We start from the raw sequence: 21,268 nt of genomic DNA on the forward strand, positions 1-21,268 counted from the left end.
CCCATAAGCTAATAATTTTGCAGCAGCATTCTTCGTTTTCCCCGACGATATTTAAAAACCTTGCTGAGGGTGTGTGCAGAGAATGACACCGCTCAGAAAGCCAAAGAAGGGAACGAAATGGCAGCTTGGCAGCCACCCAGGGCCACACCTATTTACAGGGGAAGCCGAGCACAGCCACCATCATTAATTAATTCAGAAGCCTCGGCACACACAACTTGATCTGGATGCAAAGTGCAGCCCCCACCTGAGATCAAAAGGGAGCGCTGCACGCCGAGCACCGCACGCAGCCGTTCCTGTTCTAAAAGCAAGGTTGTGGGGCAGATATTTAGCCCGTGGTCCCGCAGCCAGAGGGCAAAAGGAAACCCAAGTTGTTCTTATCACCCCTGGGATCGAGGGGGGGGTTATCTCGAGCAAGCCTAACCACTAGTAACGAACCCACGAGGGTCCCTCGACCCAAAACAAGCCCAAAGTAAGCAGACACAGAAGATGAGCAAGGCAAAATTTGGGTGCTCAGTTACTTCAATTGCTTTTTGCAAAATGACACCCAACTTGCACAAAAACACGAGGGTGTTTTGGGTAGAAAGCAACCAGAGGTGTTACAACTACAACGAACAGCGTTTTGCAAAGGAAATAGTCTTATCGAGTTTGCGTATCTAAATGTCCTAAGGGATCAATAACATGCGCAATATTAAAATGAGTCTTATTTAATTACTTCTATAGGCTTCATCGTCGCAATTCTCAGGCACCTCATGGCAACGTAGGGATTAGAAGTCACCGATCGGTTCTTCAGCTGCCAGGACTCGCATGCTTTTGTTCCCCAAACCACTTCTATCAGTTAAATTCCTGGCTGCTTGTTAAGCCATTGTCTCCAGCTTTAAAAACCAGCTTTGGCGCAACAAAAAGGAATTAATACATCCCTCTCTGGACACCTTTGCTAAAGGAAGCTGAAAAAGCAGAATAATCCTAAATACCTTCAACACAAACTAATGCAATAAAGATTGCAGGCAACAAGCCTGGAAAGGCACTCCCCCAGCACAGAGAAACGCACCATCATTTAAGAGAATTTAGGAGAATTTTAGAGCTTTGCCAGCCACAAACTACTTCACACGTGCCACACGCCAGACCACCCCTAAGGACATGATGCCTTCCACCTCGTATTCTACGTTACTGATTAATCATACGCTTTCCCACAGGGAGTATTTGCAAAATATCTTAAGGCCTATTGACACAACAAGTCAAAAAGTTTCTCTGGGTGATCTTCCTGTTCAACCCTTTTAGCCGTGCATGCAGCCATGGCCCCCGGAGCAGTAACAGCCCAATGCACAAGCAACCTTTCATGAACTGCAGGACACACATCTGATGTTAGCCATGACTGCAAGTGCTCCTACTGCCTGTGAGCACGACTTCAGTGCATGCAGCAACGGGCACGCAGAGCCAGCCCGGATTATTCCAGAGCTGAGTGCCTCAAACTTACGCAAGGATTACATGTTGAGTTTTATCCAGAACGTCCTCTGCCCATTGGTACCTTCCCTTTCTGAAAAAGCCACACCACGAGACAAAGCCTTCTTGCAGCATCACCTGTTTTCAGGAACAGGGACAGAAAAGCTGCTAGGAATGCCATCTTCCTTTTAATCCAAATTCACTTTTGTGGCTGGGGGGAAGAGAAGCCAAAGAAGGTTCGTGGCACATCTGGTGGCCCTGCTTGAGCAGGGGGGTGGGACAAGATGACCTCCAGAGGTCCCCTCCAACTGCAGCCGTGTCGCGGTTGTGTGATTCACAGAGTTAACTGAGGCATTCATGGTACACTTCTCCCTGCTGCACGCATGGCCCAGAAATGCGGAACTCTGCCCACAGACCATGCCCAGCTCTTCATGAGCACAACCCAAGCCCCTGATGGAGAAAAGCTTCACTGCACGCCCTCCAGAGATAACAAATAAAAGCAAGAGGAGTTGGACTTGATGATCCTTGTGGGTCCCTTCCCACTTGGATAGTCTATGATTCAAGAACCCTTATATCAAGCACCTAAAACACCAAAATTCTTCCACTACTTATGACAGGCTGCCTTATGAAACAATCGCTTTCAAAGACTACATCTAATAAGCCTTAAAAAGAAAACCAACAAACTAACAGAAAACCAAATTGCAAGTCCAAACACAACAGCATCCTCCTACAGAGCGTCACACTACTACCGTGCCTGCAATAGGCACCTAAGTAATTTTACTATTGTACAATGAAAACCAGAAAATTGTAGACTTGTATTGTGTTTGAACCTGAATAGGTGGTTCAATGTGTTTGTACATACTGCCACAACAGAAACACACAATTGCAATACCTAATTCTGCTGGAGACGGGATTTTCTAAGATCCTATTAAATATGAATGCCTTCAGTTTACTTCCCCTAATGCTTGCAAGCATTTCAAAGCCTGTGATCACATGGCTGCTTCAGCAAATGAACACACCGGGCACAGCTGACAGCCCATGGCTAGGAAGTTGCTCCTACGTACAGCAGTAGGTAAATGAGCAGAAGTACTGCACAGCCTCACTTGCACGACCGAGGTTTTGGAAACCTCTCCAGGTACCTGACCGCCACTTCAATGCTGGAAGCAGAGGGGAGGCTCGCCTCCCATTTCCTTGCCCCCATGCACATTGCTGGTCACCCGTGGCACTACAAGGTGCCGCCAACCGTGTCCCGACACGGGTCCCAACAGCCCTCAACCCACGTGCCTTGAGCTATCGGGCCTGGCGAGACTGCGCCCAGCTCTGATTGCCTCTGTTCGTGTTTATACAGGAGTAAGCCCAAGTCAGAAGGTGACGCATACGACACCAAAACCAGCAGACGACGTACTTGCACACTGATCCCTTTCATTCCACGGCCGAGTTCACTACAGGGCACCATAAATTAGCAGAGAAACTGCATTCAAGTTGTTAGTCACCCCCTAATTGTTAAAGGAATTGGAGAGTGACTCTTCTTCCAAACACGGCAGGAGCAGAGCCCTCCCAGCAGAGCCCTCGCTGGGAGCCGCAACGTCTGCGGCATCGAACTCGTGAGCGTCCCCAAAGGGATGGGCCGCAGCACTGTGGTCAATACGAAGGAATACCGACTGTGCAGAATGAGAAGGGCAGCTCTGTGCTCCCAGAATGAGACTGGCTCATGTGAATACCCAGAGCTCTTTTAGACGAACTGTTTTCATGATGTACTCTGCCTAACGCAAGCGGCGGGGAGCATGCTGCAGAGGAGCTCTACGTGGAGAATGATGCCCATCAGGTCCAGCTCGGCATGGGACTGGTTTTGCATGCAAAGTGCGAGCAGGGAGCACCTGACAAGCCACCTTGCAGGGCCAGCACGATGACCTGGGAACCTACCCGCTGGCAGGAGGCTGCTGCCCACCTCCCAGATCCTTCCTTCCGCAAGGACAGTGATGGGAGAAAGAGGCTCCCAAAACGGAGCTGCCTCAAAACACCAAATATCCACACGCGACCACAACAAGCTTCTGGAAGTCGTGGTCAAAGAGGCATTTTAGGTTCACAGACCTGACCCTGTCACTGAGAGACTGGCCATTCCACCCCAACATTTCTATGGGATTTACAGAGAAATGCAGAGCTCGGAAATTCACCTGCCTCAAGCACATCACCTGCAAAGACACGGAGCCTTAAATTAATGAGCATGAGAGACCAGGGCAAACTCATCGCTCCCTCTGTCAAGGGATTTACCCAACTCCTCGTTAGACACGTGATAATCCCAGCCCTTATTTGTCTGGCCTTCAGTATGTGTGGCTGGTTGTTAAATTTTACTCTCCTAGATCTTCCAAATGTTTGCATTTCCTAATACAACCAACTGGCCTTTACAGATTGTGGGTCAAACCCACGGACTTTTTTCTGCTCTAATCTTCAGTTCTACCAGCAATTCTCATTTGGAAACTGAGATGGCACAGGGTTAAACTGTTTCAGAGATAAAAGCCAAAGATGAAGATTAAGTCTTTAAATAAGACTGGAAGGAATTGTTGCTATAAGCCACATTTCGCATACTTCCTTCGTAACACACGCTTATACCCATTGCGCAGATGGGATGGCCAAGGCACAGAGATGTTTAAGTGATTTACACAAGACAATACAAAACTTCTCCTCCAGAGAGGACAGGAATACACAGGCAGCAGTAAGAACATGTTACTTCACATCAGCTGGTCCTGAGCAGCGTGCTTTTCAAGACGCAGTAACCAGGAGAACCACCTGCGATCTGCCCACCACACCTCTGAAGGCACCCATGGGACACCGAGCCATGGCCAGCCAGTACCAGCCCATGCTCAAGATGCAACGTTGAGGTGTGTTCAAACCCTACTGACAACGAAGGCAAGAAGAAAAGAAAGAGACATGCTATAGCTGCAAGAAGCTAAGGCTTTCCATTTTCTAGCTTATTTCGGTATGTTGAAACAACAGCATATTCCAACATTTTTCCTTAAGAGTCAACACATCGAAAGCTAAGGATGTGCAAAACTTTCTTGCTAAACTTTGATTATGTCCCACAGAACCCAAACGGCCTAATCAGACTTATATTTCCCCCTCAAAACCCTCAAAGGGCGAGCTGTGCCCATGAAGCGAGAACCACACCTGCTCTAGAAACTGAGAGGAGCATGCACGAGGAGTGTAGCGGACAACAGCTTCAAAAGCCCCAGCACGGCAAAGAGGCAGCCTATAATTAAAGTGTAGGAAAGCTCTATGGGAGAATTCCTTCCTGCCCCGTCTCGGCCGCAGTCTCCCGAGGTGATGCTGGACCAGGACGGGCACAGACACAAGCATCTGAAGGCAAACAGCAGCTGCGTACCGGGTGCCCCGCCGCAGACTCCCGAGCCCTGGCACACCACAAAGCCAAACACCGCCGGCGGGCCGCGAAGCAGTGCCAGCACCTCCAGCGCCCGGCGTGGTCTGGAGGAGGGTGGGGGAAGGAAGAGGAAAAGTGCTGAACAACAGAAAGGCAGTGTAGGAAACTGCGTATTAATAAACCTTAACCTTTGCTCTGTCGCTATCCTGCAGGGCTTGCTGCGGGTGTTTCACTGCCGGGTTCCCCACCTGAAAACGGGCCTGATTCACCTGACATCAGTTCGCTGCTGTACGCAGGGCATTCTGTTTGAGAGGTGCTACTTGGGGAGAAGGCATCACAAAGAAGTTAATAACCTCTTAAATTCCAGGTAGTACATACGAAATAAAGCAGGAATTGCTAACTGAATGAGGGACAGTATGTTCAGCAAGTGTCCAGTTCCTCATGTAAAGGGATGCCACAGAAATGCAGAGACAAGGGGAGGGGGAAGAAGGGTAGAAAAGCCTTAAAAAACAAAAATATCAACCCAAAAAGGACCCCAAGTGAGTCTTTAAACCAATTATTTATAATATAGATGCATAAATAAGCCGAGTATCTCTATATGAAGTGCCAAGCTTCTTGTAAGTTTTAAGGGCATGAATCTAACCCAAGCAGCACAGGGAGAGCAGGGGCAGCCTGAGGAAACAAGGAGACACCTTCAAAGAAGAACACCCTTATGAGGCTGTCCTGGCACTTCCTAGTCCCTAAGAGCATGTTCTTTACCCTTTTTCCCCCCAACAAAATACACGTACCTAGTACCAAACTATGCTGCACTTCGCATGCTGGTCTTTAGCCTGTGCTATGACACCTCAAACATGAGCAGCATTACACAAAAGCAAACGCTACTTCCCCAAGTCTAAAAATAAGCCTGCCGTATTTTCAGATGCCACAGTCTCCAGGAACATTTGGAGGGAGAACAAAAAAATAAAAACAGTTCTACGTTACTTAGATTGTTATTGAAAAAGAACGAAGTTGGAAGCCAACAAGTGCCTGTAAGGGGGCTCCTCAGCAGCACCGCTCTTCCTTTATGCTGTAACGAGAGCTCAGCCTATGTATTTTAATTCATCGGGGAACACGCACACCGTACGTTTTGTTTCCAACTTTTTGGTTGTGAATTATTTGGGCTGCACCTCCCCAGGCCAGGAAGAGCCCCTGCCGGCACAGGTAGGTCACCGCACACCAGCGCTGTACAGAGACACAACCTTCTAAAACAGGGTGCTTTGTGAAACAGGAGCAAAACAAGCACACAGGTATCCCCCCCCAGAGCACGGTGGTAAGAAACATAACTATTAAAGGTAACTTCAGCCCGGGGAAGAGCTCATATGTGCATAATATCAAAGAGCAGGCTCTGATGCGCAAAGATTTGAGCTTTTAGATGTGTAAGAACACCTAATATCTGCTATCAGAGCCGAGCATCTACGCAGCGCATCTACAAGTTTGTTTTCATGGAGTGTGTTTTGAACCACAATCTAAATTTAGGCAGCAAAGCCGCGTTTTCCGCTCAGAGGGAGCGCTCCCTGCCCGGCGAGGGACCCGCGCTCCACCGAGCACCGCGGCACCTCGCCGGCTCTGCCCTCCCCGAGTGCCTGCGCCAGATGCCGGGACCTCTGGCTGGCTGGCGGCCGGCCAGGGACTCTACAACACGGCCACCATTTCAGGAGGCACAACCGAAAGCACGAGATGATCTCAGACGTGGCCCCCCTCGCACCCGAAGGAGCTTTCAGCTTCGCGTTTAAATCCCTTCCAGCCCCATCCACGAGCTATCGGAAGTCGACGCCCTTTAGTTTTACCCCCAGCATCCTTCCTCCTCCTTTCCCTCCTGAAAAGCAGCAGGGCACAAGTGCTGCAGGACTGAACCAAGAGCGCTGAGCCCACGCAGGCGGGCAGGGCTAACGAGGAGCACACCCAGAAATAGCAGTGTAAGACCATAAGACAGTAAGCCCGGAGTTCCTCCCTCCGCTGTTGTTCCTTTGACTGCGAGGGGATAATTCCAGGGCAAACCTTAGACCATGCAGAGGGGTCCCTGAAGGGGACAAACGTTGTACATATGTGCACGTGTGGCCATCTGTCTGAGAAAGTGACCCACATCCTTCACCTTGCCCTGCATAAGCCTCAAAACTACCACACAATGCGTGAGCCCCATCTGAATTCAAACCACCAATTCTGAACAGCTCCACATATGACTGCCAGCCTGTAATTACCCCAAAAGTCATAACACAGCTATATTAAGTTACAGTATTAGCATACTGACACTGCATCATACGCCAACTCTGTTGCATCATCGCCCGCTGCCGTAACCTCATGACTATGTAACGCTGCTGGGGACGGCGTCAGCGACTCCTCGCTGCTTCCACCTCTGAGGAAAGAGAAATATTTTCGGCTATCTCCAGCTCCACCACGAGTTACTGAGGGATCGCGGATCCACAACGCCTCCTTCCCAACGTAACCCATCGGGGTGGTTTTCCCTTTGAACGCAGAACTTGGTCCTTTTCACAGTAATACAAAATTCAACCATAGCACGCTAACTGTTAATATTTGGTCTTTTCCCCAACAAAAGTTAGAAGAACATCAGCTCAGTGCATACAGGTGTCAGCTTTTACAGCCAGAAAGTCCTGTGCCAAGCTGCGCAGCCCTCCCAATTTTTGAGACCACGTAGCGGGTGGGGAAGAAAAAAGAAACCGAGCGGCTCCCTCAGCCCTGAAACTAGCTTATTTTGTGATCCTGCCTGAGATACTTAACCGCAGAGCCTGGCTGCCGTCAGGATATCACACCCCTTTCTCATCCAGGGCTCAACAATCCAGACACACCGAGGGCCGGGCAAACAGCGAGCAGTGGAGCGTGGTGTACAGGATACGGCGTTCCGTACGTGTCACAGCCCCTCGCGCTGTGAGGTGGCACTGGGGCCTGGCGGCACCGTCCCCGCTGCCTCTCCCACCGCCTCCAGCGGGTTTGGAGGTGCCACCAGCTCCGTGTGGCCCCAGCACCAGCAGGTGTCACTGCGATGTCACCTCCACTGCCACCCCACAGGTACCTGCCTGGGCTTTTGTGGGACCAGCCCAGGAGGCCACCGCACGATTTAGGCAGACAAGGAAACCAACAGCGTTCAGTTTCTTACTTTCTTCTCCTGTCTCCAGCCTCTGGTCCTCTATCACCGCGTGCCCTGGGCTAACTGAGTGCCCCTTAGGTTCCTTCTGCGTCCTGCCCAGGCCTCCCTTTGCTCGAGACCTGGTCAATAGCTGGTCCAGGAGAGCAGCGGGATCCCTGCCTCCTCCTGCCGATGCGCGGCTGCTTCCAGCCTGCCAGCATGTCTCTTATTCCCAACGGCCCCTCTCCGTTTTTCACTTCCTGTGTAACACTCTCTGCTAGCAGCTCGGCTGCCTCTACTTCCAGCTGCCTTCGCAGCCCGATGAGAAAGAAACATGAAAGCCAGACACCTGCGAAGGAAGCTGGAGATGAGATTTAGGGCCATGCCCGCCAACTGGTCCTTGGTGGCAGCCGGAATCGCACCCGGCAGCTCGGGAGCCTCGGTGCTGGGGGAAAGGAGCCTCCTGCACCGCACGAGCCTGGGAGAGCGAGGGGCAGCTCGAGGAGACAAGTGAAAGTAAAACCTGAGGCACACAAACGGGCTGAAATAAAATCGCGAGCAGATGCTGCGGGCCAGCAAGTCGGCGCATCCCAACTCACGGCTTCGTGGTGCCGTTCAGAGGAACCGGTGTCACCGTGCAGCCTAGGGCGGCCGAGCCTCCTGCTGCCTCCGCACGCTGGGGGCCGCAGCCGGGACCACCGGGCAGCTCGACCCCCTCAACCGGGGCAGCCCGGCTTCCAGCGGGGCCGAACCGGGGCTGGCGGTGAAGGGTCCCGGGGGCTCGGCGTGTCCCCCGGCCCCACGGGCGGTGACCCCACGGGCGGCGAGCGGTGGCGGCAGCCGGGCGCGGCGCACCTTGAGGCGGGGACGGACTCTTATTGTGACACGGCCGCGGCCCGGCCGGTGCCACGGCGGGGGCTGCCCGGGGCGGCCGCTCGGTGCGGGGCCCCCGGGGGACGGGAGGGGGGGGAGGAGGGGGGGGGAGAGCGGTGGGGTAGGGATAGGGAGGGACGGGGGGGGGGGGTAGAAGGGGGTGCAGGGGGGGGCTGCCAGCCCGCACCCCGCCCCGGGGGTACAGGAGGAGGAGGAGGAGGAGGAAGAGGAAGCAGGCACGGCGGAAAGCCCGGACCAACTTTCCGCACCGAACGCCTCGCAGCTGCCGGCCGAACGCCGAACAAAAGCCGGCGGCGAGCCCCGGGACGACCGGGACCGAGACCGGCCCCCCCCGGTGCCCCCCCCCCCCGAACCCTTCCCCCCCGCGGGACTTTGCACTCCCCGAGCGCTGCCCCCGGTGCCCTCACACCCTGGGGCGGGGGGTTGGGGGGGTTCCCGAACCACCCTGGTGCCCGCCCCCCCTCCCCCCAAAAAAAATCCAGCCTCCCCCCCCCCCGGACACCGAAGCCCAAGCCGAAGTTTGGGGCTGGGAACTCACTCTCACGCCGCCTCGCATCCGGCCGCCCCCGCTCCTCCTCCTCCTCCTCCCCGTGCTCTCCTCGCCGCCCCCGAATTTATTATTATTATTGTTATTATTATTTTTTTTTTTTTTCCCCGCACAGCCGGGGGCTCCCCCCCCGGCCGGTCGGTCCCCCCGCCCCCCTCCCCCCCGCAGCGGCTTCCCCTTGCCCACTAACGCGCTGCTCACACATGGAGTCGCGGCGTCACCCGGCGGAGCATGCGCGGGGCCGGGCCCGTCCTGGGCCGCGGGGACGGGCCGGGGCCGGAGCAGCAGCAGCAGCAGCAGGAGCAGCAGCAGCAGTAGCAGCAGTGGCAGCAGTGGCAGTAGCGGCAGCAGCAACACCGACCGCGCGGGGGCCCGGCGCCGCTTCCGGGCAATGGTGGAGCAGGTTTGTGACCCGGGGCACCATTGGCCGGAGGGGTCGCGGCGCGTTGGAAGCCGCCCGGGGATTGGCTGAGGAGCGGGCGGGGGGCGCCGCCGCGGGGCGCGCCGAAGAGCCCGGGGCCACGTGGAGGAGCGGCGGCACCCTCGGGGGCGGCGGTGGCACCCCCGGGGCATCGCTCCCAGCGGGGACATCGGTGTCCCACCGGGAGCATCGGTCCCCATCTGGGCATTGCTCTCCCCCCCGGGCGTTGCTCCCCCCCCCCCCCAGGCATTGCTCCCCCTCCCCGGTATCTGAAGAATCAAAAGCTCGTGTTTTCCGAAAACGGCCCCAAACAGCCCCCAGCCAGAGCATGTACGAGATGCGGAGCAAAGCCCGGGATGCCAGCTCAGGGCAGAGCCACCGGCAGCTCTGCACTCCTAGGAAACTTAACGGGGGGGGGGGGGGGTTGGTTCTGAAGCCGTGTTCACCAGATCTCAAGCCTAGCGCGTAAACCACGGTGGGCTGAATTAACAGGAGAAAAACGGAACAGTTCATATAACTGACCCCACCGAGACACTTGCGACCCCCCTGAGACGCACTTTGGGCCCACCAGCTCTGCAGCTGGCTACCGACTTCCCCATGTCCTTGCCACATGCCGCTCCCTCCCTGCCTTTTGCTTGCCCGGTGTCACCCACAGGGTGCCATCGGAACAGCCGGGACAGCCTTTGCAAGGCACCCAACTATCAGAGCTCGCCTAGCTCCCCACAAATACCGCTTCTGTACCAGACTAACGCCCACAACCCTTCATCTCTCCCGTTTTCCCTATTTCAGGACACGGGGTATCACCTGGACGGGGTCTGTTGGCTCCTAAGTCGCCAGCCTGAGCGCATCGTGTTCCCTATGCCCCCCAAGTCTCAGGCTGATCATTCTCAGCAGGGCCATACCCCGTGCTCTGGGGTCCTCCTTCCTCTGGCAGGATGAAGTTTCTGGCTCTGCAGTCACGTTTCTGCCACGTTTTCTAAAACCTAGTTGAAGCATGAATTTAGAAATGGGAGGGATGTCACAGAGACCTAGGGAGGAGGTTGCCCGATAAGCACTTTTCTGCCAGACCTTGTGTGCGATGCTCCCCGCCAACGCGTTTCCAAGTGTGATGCTGATTGAAAGTGATTTGGAAGCAGAATAATTAGTAAAGTTCTTTAGAATTCTGATGACTTAATTCTGAGGCTGAAAATTAGTTTGTAGGTCCTGTGAAAAGACGGGGAGCCGGCTCTGTGGGTTACAACCACTTGTTTATACCCCACACTCGAGCACAGAGGATTTCAGACAGCAACGGTCTCACGGTCAGCACATCATCCCAAATTTGGCCAACTACTTTTTTTTACATAAAAAGTGCCAGAGTGGCGAGGCCCCCACGGGCGGCTGGCCTCAGCCCTTCGCTGTTCCAGGTCAGGTAACCCTAACCCTAGGAAACCAACCCAACCACCGAGTCCTTCAAACGCCATGCGCAGAAACGCTACCACAGGCCGAAGAGCACGCCGCCTTACGCTTTTCTTTCATCCCCTTACTTAAAACATCAAAGCAAGTGATTATTTAGGAAATATTTTAGGAGTGGATTAAGAGGAGCTGTTGATTTTTTTCATTTCGGTAAAGACCTCCTTCTCCTGGGGGGGCACCGCTGTAGCATCCAGAGGGACTCGTAATGAAGTCACCTGGAAGGTGCGGCAGTGTTGTAATTACTTAACAAAGACGCGAGCTGCTGCTCTTTCAGTGAGAAACAAGTGCGGCAGCTTGCTGGCTCTGTCAGCGAGAGAACCACCGCTGCCACAGAGCTGTGCGTTCCTAGAAGTGCCTGCATACGGTGAAGTAACTCGGCAACACAGAAGTGCATGCAGGTGAAGTAACTCTGCAACACGTTTGTGTAAATGGCTGAAGTGAGACTAATCCTAACGTGCTTTTGGGAGGCAAGTTCTATGAAACCTCAAATTAAGGAAAAAAATTACTAATCTACCTGTGTCAGTCTGACTTTAAAGAGTTCGGAGTTCAAAAGTTCTGTAAATACGTACCTTGGGTTCAGAAAAAAATAAAGCTGATGCTACTTGGGTCCAAACAACCCAAACCAGACACCTGAAAGGGCAGTTAATGAACGGTGCCTTGCCCCTGTGTTAAACAGATCACCTCAACATCTTCGCCAGGTAGAGTAAGAGAGTGTTGGTGAAACACGATTAGAGCAGTCCCCTCCTATCTAAAATAGCACCTAAAATCTTCACGACTCAGTGTCAGCGCTCCTCTAAGCCAAATGCTCTCCTTTTGGTGCTCTGAACTATCCAACGAAATACCTGAGCGCCATGCATCACCGAGGGACGCTTTTATTGAAATAGGCAACATCAGACTGTTAACATTATTGGATTTTAATCTAAATTAAGTGCTGCGTTCAAATTAAAATCCAATAGTTCAGGAGCCGTTTAAGTAAGCCAACAGCTCCACTTTGGCCAAGCTTTTCCGTGTCGGATGCTGCACGGTACAGCAGCACCACAGCAGTGTTACCTCACCACTCCTCACCTGGGCCTTGATTACACGCACGCAATTAAGCGTCAGGCAGAGAGGGTATGGTCAGGTGGGAGAAGGAGCGCTGGAAGTCGGTCGGTGTGCCCTGGGCGTGTCCTTACGGTGACGCTGCCGGCAGAGGCAGCAGCTGCACCAAGGCCATGCCTCTGCCCGGGCCCTGGGCCTGCAGCCTGCGGGTGGCCACGGTGGGAGCGGTGCCTGCTGGCCCAGCCAGGGCACCTCGGTTGGTTCCATCTGTCCTATCAGTTATCACCCATATTTCGGCATGGAGCCAACCCAGCAGGTTCCCCCGAATACTCACTTGCGTGTGATTTTCACTTCGGAATGTGGCATAAGCCCAGGGACCGGCACCGCTATTGATTCTGGTAGCCAAAACTGACATTACGTAGCCCAGACTCGGCGTTAACGCCGAACACCTCGTCAAGAGAGCAAAACTTGGCTGGAGCCATGAAGTCCAACATGAAGTTGTTCTTGCAAAGGTATTTCCCTCGCTCCAAATGCAAAGTCCATAGGTGTTATCAGGGATGAAATACTTCATCCTACTTCATCCTTCCTGTACACTCTACTACCACACCTCATAAAAATGCCACCCAACGTAACATACACTAGGAAGTTAATTTTGTTGCGACAAGAGCAGAATTTGGTATTGGGATGTGACCAGAAAAAAATAAGATGTGAAATTTGTGCCAAATTCACAAGTATCCCAGAAGGAAAACTGAGATTAGGCCTTTTCTCAAATTCAAGACAACGCACGTCGGAATTGTAGGTCAAAGAAGAAGTAAAACTCGAGCCAGATTTGGAAGACTTGGTCATCTTCCTGCAACCAGCAGCAGATGCACGATGCACGGGAACATGCTAATATTGGCATACAGAACAGGCTAAGCAGGTCCTGAAGCTCGGCAGCCGATACGTGCTTTAGTTAGGGCAGAGAACATCATTGGATGGTCCAGAGGACCAAGAAGCACAGATAGCTCGGAATAATGCTTCAGACCGGTGGCTCTATCTGTTAGGCTCACCTGGTTTCCACCGTACACCAGGGGCTGTACGGGGGGTGTGTTGACCTGGTGTCCGGTCCTAGGATGACAGACTGCAATCTTTCATTAAAAAAAAAAAAAAGACAGCCCCAGGACCTTGTAGAGAGTGTATTGTTTCACCTTTTACATTGCTGGCTAGGAGTTTGAAATTAACAGACTATATATTTAAATATTTAAAGGAAAAAAAGGATAAAACTGTAATCATGCTACGACGGTGCTAGAAATTACAGGAATACAATTTTAAGATGGCTTATGCTAAGAATGAAAGGAATTCCATAGACTTGGGACCAAGAGACCTTCCTTTACTTATTTTCTGCTGAAACTGTGTTCCTGCAAGTGCAAGTTGCAGTCACCACCAGCTGCTCAAGACAGAATTTCTGGAAAATAGTTCAGGAATAGGATGAGGAGATAAAAGGGTGCTTTTTGACAAGAAGAATCTGCCCTTCAGTCCGTATATGAGCCGTACCATGGGGTCTGTCTGCCCATCTCCCACCCGCAGGGAGTAACACTTAAAGGTTTTCTGCAGCAAAGCAGGACGCAAGATTGGAAACGGTCAAAATTCCACGGCCTAAGCACTGAGGTGAATAGCCCCAAACAGAAATGAAAATTAATCTTTCTGAACAGAAAAGAAAAAAAAAAAAAAAAAAAAAAAAAGATCAGTAGGTTATTCAGGAAATGGGGAAAGCAGCAGACATATGCAAATACTGCCGAGCCAGAGATGGTGCTTCAGTGTGATATTATCTGACCCTGTCCCTAATAAGCACTTTTATGGCTGGAAGGGGATATATTAGGAGCTCTGCTCCAATTCAACAAGCGCTTCATGGACTATCGATTTTGCTCAGAAGTGGGAGAGCACAAAGTTCAGCCGGCATTGCTTTTATTTAAAGATCTGCCAAAGACCATCTCCAGCTCCCAAAACTGGTCCTCCGCAGCCCGGCGCAGATCGCTTCGGTTAGGCTCGTGACCTGCAGCTTCGGACACAAACGTTTCGCTGGCAAACAGTGAGTCAGACCCACAGAGCCATTCCGGCGAGGGATGGCTGTAAACAAGCACCTCTTGCTTGTTTACTGATCACTGTCACGTGGCTCATCAGAACTTGACCCTGATTAGGAGAAGAATTAACTAGTTGGAGAAAACTCTTGACGAGATCCTATACGGCTCAAATCCCTGTGAGCCCTAACTGCCCCGGTCCCACGGGAAGCAGGACCCCACACCCCGCTCTGCACCAGCGGGACTGCTGCTCGCTGACTTTCCCTTCTAAATGAAACTCTGGGCTGTGCCACAGTCCACAACTGCAATCAGGTGATTTTATCGTCATCTGCTGATTTCCTCTCCTCTTGCACACACGTTGCATTTGCCTCCTCTGACTCTTTGGGGCAGTCTCTGAGTGCAACGGGACCGCTGGGCTATTCACAAAGTAATTTTAAGTATGATTTGCCTCCTTTCGGAGCACAATAATGAACACTTTCAGTTTTATACTTTTTTGTTGACTCCTTATTCAAAAATATTTAAATTACTAATTCACACTGGTATCGATGTCTATATACTCTGAAACCCTGGACAGGGAAAGCAGAAGAGAGCTGATGTTAATACATTGCTAACGGCAAGTGCTCTTAGAATTGAAACATGTAAGACATTTCCTCCAACACTGAGGGCATCTGATCCTTCTCAGATTTTGGTCTTTACCACCCTCCAAATTAGAGGTAATTGAGGAAATACAACTACGACCTCGATAACTAATAGCTTTTACCAGTTCTAGCAGAGAACTGTATTCTCAAAGCTCTATTTGTAGCTATCCCATTTCCTAGAAAAGCAGCTTTTTTCCTTGAGGGGACCAGTCAGGCCGACTGGTGTACTTGTGCTGAAGTGGTTAATTTCTCCAGAAGATAAGGAGCAGATCTACAGCTGTACAGTACTGTAAATGCCACGCTCAAAACTTTGCTCTCACCCTTCCTCTGACACACTCGAGGCGTTCCTGCACAGGGCTGCGACGGTTTTCAGGAACTGCACCAAAGATGCTCTCATTCTGAGTTCGAAAGCCAGACTGTGCGGCTCAGCTGAGCTGTAAATTTGCAAGGTATCAACTTAAAAAATGGTTCGGAAGGATTTTTCAGCAGGATTTGTGTTTATCCACTAAAGCATCTTGGAAGCTGCAGGTTTGGGGTTGTCATTGTTAACAAAGCATCGTTCGTTGTTAACCAGATTTGAACAAACTCCGCAGTCAGAGCTGGCCAGTTGGTACACGGGGCACAGAAAAACCCGATTCAGGACGGATTCAGCTTTACAGTGCAGACCCTGCAAATTAAGGGTTTTGGAGCTCACAGGGAATGTTTCTCCCAAGGTCAGTGGGTTTGTAGTTGCAGCATGAAGAACTCCACCTAAATTCCACAGATGGATTTGAGCAATTCCCAGCAGTTATTCTCTCAGTCCAGCATCAGACTAGATTCCTCACGGAGATTAGCACCAGCACAGGCAGGTATCTGTCTGCATGGGTGCCGCGACACCAACACTTCTCTGTGGTTTAACAGACAAGTACTGGCCAAAGTTCCTCACGGTTGGGGCAACTGAGAAATAAAGAGCTGATAGAAAGCATTCTTAACGCTAAGCCCTGCCAAGGCGAGGCTTTTTCTCCCGTGGTACAGTTCTGATGGAAGGGGATACAAGACCCTCGTGTCAGGGTACTCTTACTCTAGATTTCTTCCAAGTATGCAGCCAGTGATTGCAACAAAAGGTAGATAAAGAACAAAAATTAGGAACTTTGAGCAAAGCACCTTCAGAATCTTGTCCCTTCAATAAAGCAGGCATTTGCCTTAGGGCTGTGAAAGGGAGCGCTCGGTTGTTCCTGGCTTCTCAGGGGACCCAGCCCGGGATCAGCATTGCACCGAGACCTGCACTGCATCCAAAGCCACCTGTGCCATCCCGCTACAAAATCATCACCTTGATTATAATTAACTTTATTAAAATTTGTAGCACGTCAAGGCCAAACAAGCAATTTATCTGTGCCTCTCAAACAACTTTCTTTTAACCTTTCAGAGGTGAACAGAAGTTTGACAGGTCAACCTGCTGTTGGTTTGCTGTAACTCGTAATTTTTTAAAGATGAATGCTTTGAGCCTTTTGTTACCTGTTGCTGCCAAGGACTCAATGTGTATTTGCAAGGTGCCAGCAAAAAACCTTGCAAGGTTTTGCTGATCTCCATCAAGGCGACTGGATAGTTATCGGAGTAGGAAAACCTCTCTATTTTCAGAAGGATTATCCGAGTCTTACACCATGTTTACTGTAAGCATTTATTAACATTGTTCCTTCTGGTAATAAGATGTTTATTATCAGCGTGTAAAAAATGCCAGTCTTTTCCCCTAACCCACTGCTAATTCCCTCTCTTCCCCCAACAGAACTGTACCAGGTCAGTTCCATAACCTGCTTTCCTGCTGAAAAGCAAGGCTTAGAAATTAGATTCATTTCTAAATTTAGGATTGATGGGATCAGTCATTACTGGTCTTATTTTTTGTCCAGGTAGATTTCAAGGCAAAGGGATTCATAAAGCAGCTCCTGTTCCTGGTGCTTGCTTAGAGTTTACCAAGTCCTCAACTGGAAATGTCAGCGCGCTCCTTTGCCTTGCTTGCTGTGCCCACCCTCACGGAAGCTAACGTGCTGCTTGTGTTGGAAGGGCAAGACCAGGGGGTTCTTCCAACAGACTCTCATGGTGTAAGTGTACACCACAAATTCCACGTGCAGTTTCCCCCCAGCCTTTAAGTCAGAGCATAGAGGCTGTTCAAGAGGAACAAGATAGTTCAGAAAGCAGAGAACACTTGGCTGGGTCAATGGGCTTTGGTAACGCTGTCTTCCGAGCTGAAATTTGTCCTGGATGACAAAGCCAGGTACTGAGAAGAGACCGAGGGGGAGACCCCTCACAGCCATCAGAAGATCCTACTGGTTACGTGCCGTTCCCAGTGCTTTGCCAAGAGATGGCTCAGGAAAAATCGCTTCTAGTTCACCCAAACCTGCAGCTCCCTTTGCTCCCCTTTGGGAAGGAAGCCTCTCCTCCATCGCCCACTCACCCAGCCTTGCCTGGGACCTGCAGGGGTGCCTGCAACCGAGCAGGAGAGGAACTGCCACAGAGCCGCATCCCACAGTTTCAGTGCTCTGACGAATAATCATTTACTTGTTTAATAACTGCAGAAAAGGACAGCCCAATTCTTATCATCAGGCTCTCTAGAGATTTGACATCCTTGGCATTGTATCCTAAGAGGAAGGAAACTTCTCACTTCCCTAGCTATTTCAGTTATATAAATCAGTTGTTGAGGGAGAGTTTAACTGCTCTGCGCAGGGGAACCAAGGCAACTACACTTGGGCTCCCCACGGGCTAGGGAGATGCTTTCTATAAATTAAAAATACAATGTTTATAAAGTATCAGTAATTACATGCAAGTACACTGGGAAAAAATGTGAAATCTAATAGCTAGAAAAAAGCAACAACTTGATTTTCTACTGGCAGTCATGCCCTGGGTCTGTCAGAAAATGTCCCCAGCATGAAGCTGGTGGGTTGGGGTCTGTCACCAAACACCGACCACCCACCTCTCACGTTCTCCATCCTCCTTGGAACTCCCTCGTCAGCTGGGTAAGTGGGTTCAGTGGCAGAAAATTAAAGAACTAATAAGAGACTATTAATAAGGGCTGGTGGGTTTGAAGATAAAAGAGTTTTCTGGCAAAGAGAAAGTTGCTATGGGCTGCAGAAAGAACAGTAAAAAGATGGATAAACCCTGAAAATAGCTCTGGTAGCTCCATGAGCATAAAGGCACTGGTTTACAATGGCAGGCAACCCAAAAGCAAATGCTGCAGGTATTCCAGTATCTCACCTTGTTACTAACACCCTAATTATTCACTTTAGCAAGGACCGGGTCTGAGCTAAGCAACAGAATCTAACGTGTGAGTAGATTGCTGGACAATGAAACTCTGACAAAGAGGGGGCAACTCACACGTGGCAAGTGTGTCTGAGTATCTGCTTCTAGGGAAATGGCGTGTTCCAAGCGAGTACCCTTCACAGCTAATATAATTTGCTTATTTTGCAAATCTAGAGACCTATTTGATTAAAAGTAACGACTCAAGTGAGCAGGCAGGGAAGGTTCTGTCCTGCAATGGGAATTCTTGTCTTTCTCTGAATGCCAACTTTGGAGCTCTCTCCTCTAACCCTCCTACTCCTAGAGGAGTATGCTCTCCTGGGATTAAGATGGGTCAATGGACTTGGTTGGTGTGATTTATTTTGCTTCGGTAAAAATACAACATTTATTATGCTATGACCCCTGGCATCTAAGACTCAGATGCTCAACAGCCAGCCTACCTGTGCGCACACGGTACAACAGCTCAAATGCCTTCAGTTTTCAAACCTGGGCAAGAAACAGCACTGGTCAGGTTTCCAAAAACGCACACACCACCTTGCTCTGCAGAAAAGGGAATTAGTCAGCAAAGGGGTATTCTTTAGGGTGTCTTCCCTCATTGTTCTTTGGCTGCAACATCCACTGATATTTTTGGTTGCAGACCAAAATTGTGAAATTGGGTACTCTGAGTCAGCCCAGAAATGTAGATGAGATTGAAGCCTAGCATTCTGCAAGGAATGGAGGACACGACCAACTAGCCGGACAAGGGAAATATTTTTCATACATCTTCTCAAAGTGTTTTTTCTCTAAGCAAGAGAGCCACAGAGATATTTCACACCAAAGTAGTGGCCCACGGACACTGCTCAGTTCCTCAAGGGGACACGTTCCTCAGTTCCTCAAGGGGATGCGAGCAGGCCGGGAGTTTTGAAATGTGGGCATTTTTAATTCACTTTGTGTGATTTTAATCCAGTTTGTATGGGCCTTGGCAGTACAAAAGCTTCAGGTCCTCCTCCCACAACGCTGGGCTCCTACAGGGAAATGTGTGAGGGTTGTCTCCTGTTCCCCCGGGAGTGCTCATAAAGATGTGGCTGTGACCCGCTGAGTAAAGTCACCACTGTTTTTAATTCCCTACCTGCCTTTGGGAAACTGCAACAACGCACAAGCCAGTTTCTCCAGGCTCAGCGGGCTCCTTAAATTCAAGCTGAAGATATTAGGGCCACAAGCAGGCAATCTCTCTCTGGTCCAAACAGCTGAACTCTATTGAGACGAGAGACATTCAGTTATAGCTTAATCTAGTAATGACTTTGTATTCTTTTTGCTGCAATAAGGAGGTTAACATTCTATGGGGCTGCCTCTCGTGCACAATCCTTGAAGCACTCAGCCTGTTATGATGGAAACCGGATAATTAACCTGGGATGAGAGCTCGTTCCCATTCTTGAAGTAGCTTTCAAAAGTTAGTATGTTCGTTTGCTTTTCTTTTTAAACAAAAGTTGGGGTTTTGTAGTCCCCCACTCATTGCTTATAGACAAGTTTCTTCCTGCAAGACCCTCTGGAATTGCTCACGGCAACAGGAAATTAGGATGTTTAAAATGAAGCCAACTGGGAGCCATGAAATAGCCTGCGGCATTTTGCTTGCTGCAGAGAGTAGCCCATTGGACAGCGGGATATAGGGACCACTGGCACACAGACATAATTTCAGTTCTGCTTGCGTGATAACATCATCTGTTTTACTCTCTGGGAGATTTAGTCACTGTTTGAACAGTGCGCGTACTCAGGTTTGTATAACACGTGTCATTAAACTCTTGAAAAAGTCTTCAGAAAAAGAAGAAATCATCTGTACCACTCAGGCTGAGAGGAGAAGCTCCATCTAAAAGCTCAATCTACAAGAAGCCTGCCTGCTACAAATACGTGTTTTCTTCCTTAAAACTTTGTGCTTGGGACAGTCATGAGAAACGCTGAAGCACTTTGTATGATTTTCTTTGCACTTACTAGTGCTTTGTATTCCACTAGTTCAAACAAATATCAGCAATTTCTAAGTTGTTTAGTCATTATATTTCAGGGTCCTTCTCAAATTAGAGCAGAGAGAAAAGCTTTTTCGTGCCTTACAATTTTTTTCTCGTTTGGAATACGCTGCTAAAACGCTCTGAAGAGTCAGAATTTGTTCAGTTAGTTACTTCTCAATACTTAAAACTGACAACTATTTTACCTACAGCAACTGCCACAGTGTACGCAGCTCCTATGCACGCTCCTTCTTCTCTCTCTAGCTTTTCACCACACTTATCACAAAGACAGAAAAAAGTGGCAAAAGGGATAGAAAATTAATAATGAATTAGATTTTTAAAAAGTCATCTATACAGGTTCTGTGAAACATGGCAGATAGCTGGGGGTGAGGAGAAGGTGGTAGACCACAGACAGGATATAACTTTATTTTGAATAGAGCTCGTCTCGCGTACAAACTAAATCCCCCCCCCAAAGTAGTACAGAGATGAAACGCTGCCAGAAAAAGAAAGTAATTGAGTTATAGAGGCGAACGCGACGCTAGGGCTTTCAGACCCGTGAAAACGAGCCTCGTTCCCGCACCCGTAACCTCCGCACATCCCGAAACCCGGGCAGAAGTACTCGGCTTTGGCATCAGCCCCACCAAACACCTCCATCTTAAGTCCTGTCGCGAATTCAACCCATCTGGCACCCTCCAGCAAGCAACCAGCTTTTTTGTTCCTGCTCGGCAGGTCCCCTCCGGGGGCCGCCTCGCGCCGCTCCCCTCACCCCGCTCCCCTCAGGGGGCACCCAGCCTCTGGGGCCCCCCCAACTCCGTCCCATCCCGTCCCGGGGCGCCACTTTCCTCCTGAGGGGGCTCCGGGCACCTTCCCCCCCCCCCCGGTCCTTGCCCTCTTCTCCCTTCCCTTGCTCTCCCTTCCCCTCCCCGCCTTCCCTTCCCCTCCCCGCCGGCCCTGCCCTTCCCCTCCGCCCCCAGTGGCCCCGCTCCTGCCCCGGGGGGGCTCCAGGAGCTGCTTCCCCCCCCCCCGTACTAGCGGGCAGCT

General features: G+C 50.7%; 1 protein-coding gene and 1 long non-coding RNA gene across 11 annotated transcripts in view; one reads left to right on the forward strand and one right to left on the reverse strand.

Annotated features, from left to right (window-relative positions):
* The window catches only part of GATAD2A (GATA zinc finger domain containing 2A), a 64,279-nt gene that overhangs the window by 42,539 nt on the left and 472 nt on the right, over positions 1 to 21,268 (reverse strand). The window contains exons 2-4 of one of the 9 annotated variants that reach the window (XM_040537194.1): positions 20,434 to 20,503; positions 19,360 to 19,484; positions 18,692 to 18,791 (exon numbers count right to left, since the gene is read on the reverse strand). The exons of 1 other annotated variant lie outside the window; for it this stretch is intronic. The gene's annotated coding sequence lies outside the window, so the exon portion shown is untranslated. Of the gene's footprint in view, positions 1 to 7,103; positions 7,465 to 7,591; positions 7,908 to 7,967; positions 8,480 to 8,536; positions 8,556 to 9,369; positions 9,529 to 9,579; positions 9,730 to 18,691; positions 18,792 to 19,359; positions 19,485 to 20,433; positions 20,504 to 21,268 lie in introns of those variants that run through there. 7 more of the 9 variants (XM_040537198.1, XM_040537191.1, XM_040537195.1 and 4 more) reach the window with 7 other exon arrangements.
* On the forward strand, positions 9,650 to 20,516 carry LOC121059960. Of its 2 annotated transcripts, none has more exons than XR_005814694.1 (2): positions 9,650 to 9,781; positions 10,589 to 13,973. It is a non-coding gene; the product is annotated as an uncharacterized LOC121059960 (long non-coding RNA). The 2 variants fall into 2 exon arrangements; XR_005814695.1 differs by lacking the exon at positions 10,589 to 13,973 and adding an exon at positions 16,868 to 20,516 and having other exon boundaries at positions 9,672 to 9,781.

The sequence above is a fragment of the Cygnus olor genome, chromosome 26 (assembly GCF_009769625.2).
Source record: "Cygnus olor isolate bCygOlo1 chromosome 26, bCygOlo1.pri.v2, whole genome shotgun sequence".
In the NCBI taxonomy this organism is placed as follows: Eukaryota; Metazoa; Chordata; class Aves; order Anseriformes; family Anatidae; genus Cygnus; species Cygnus olor.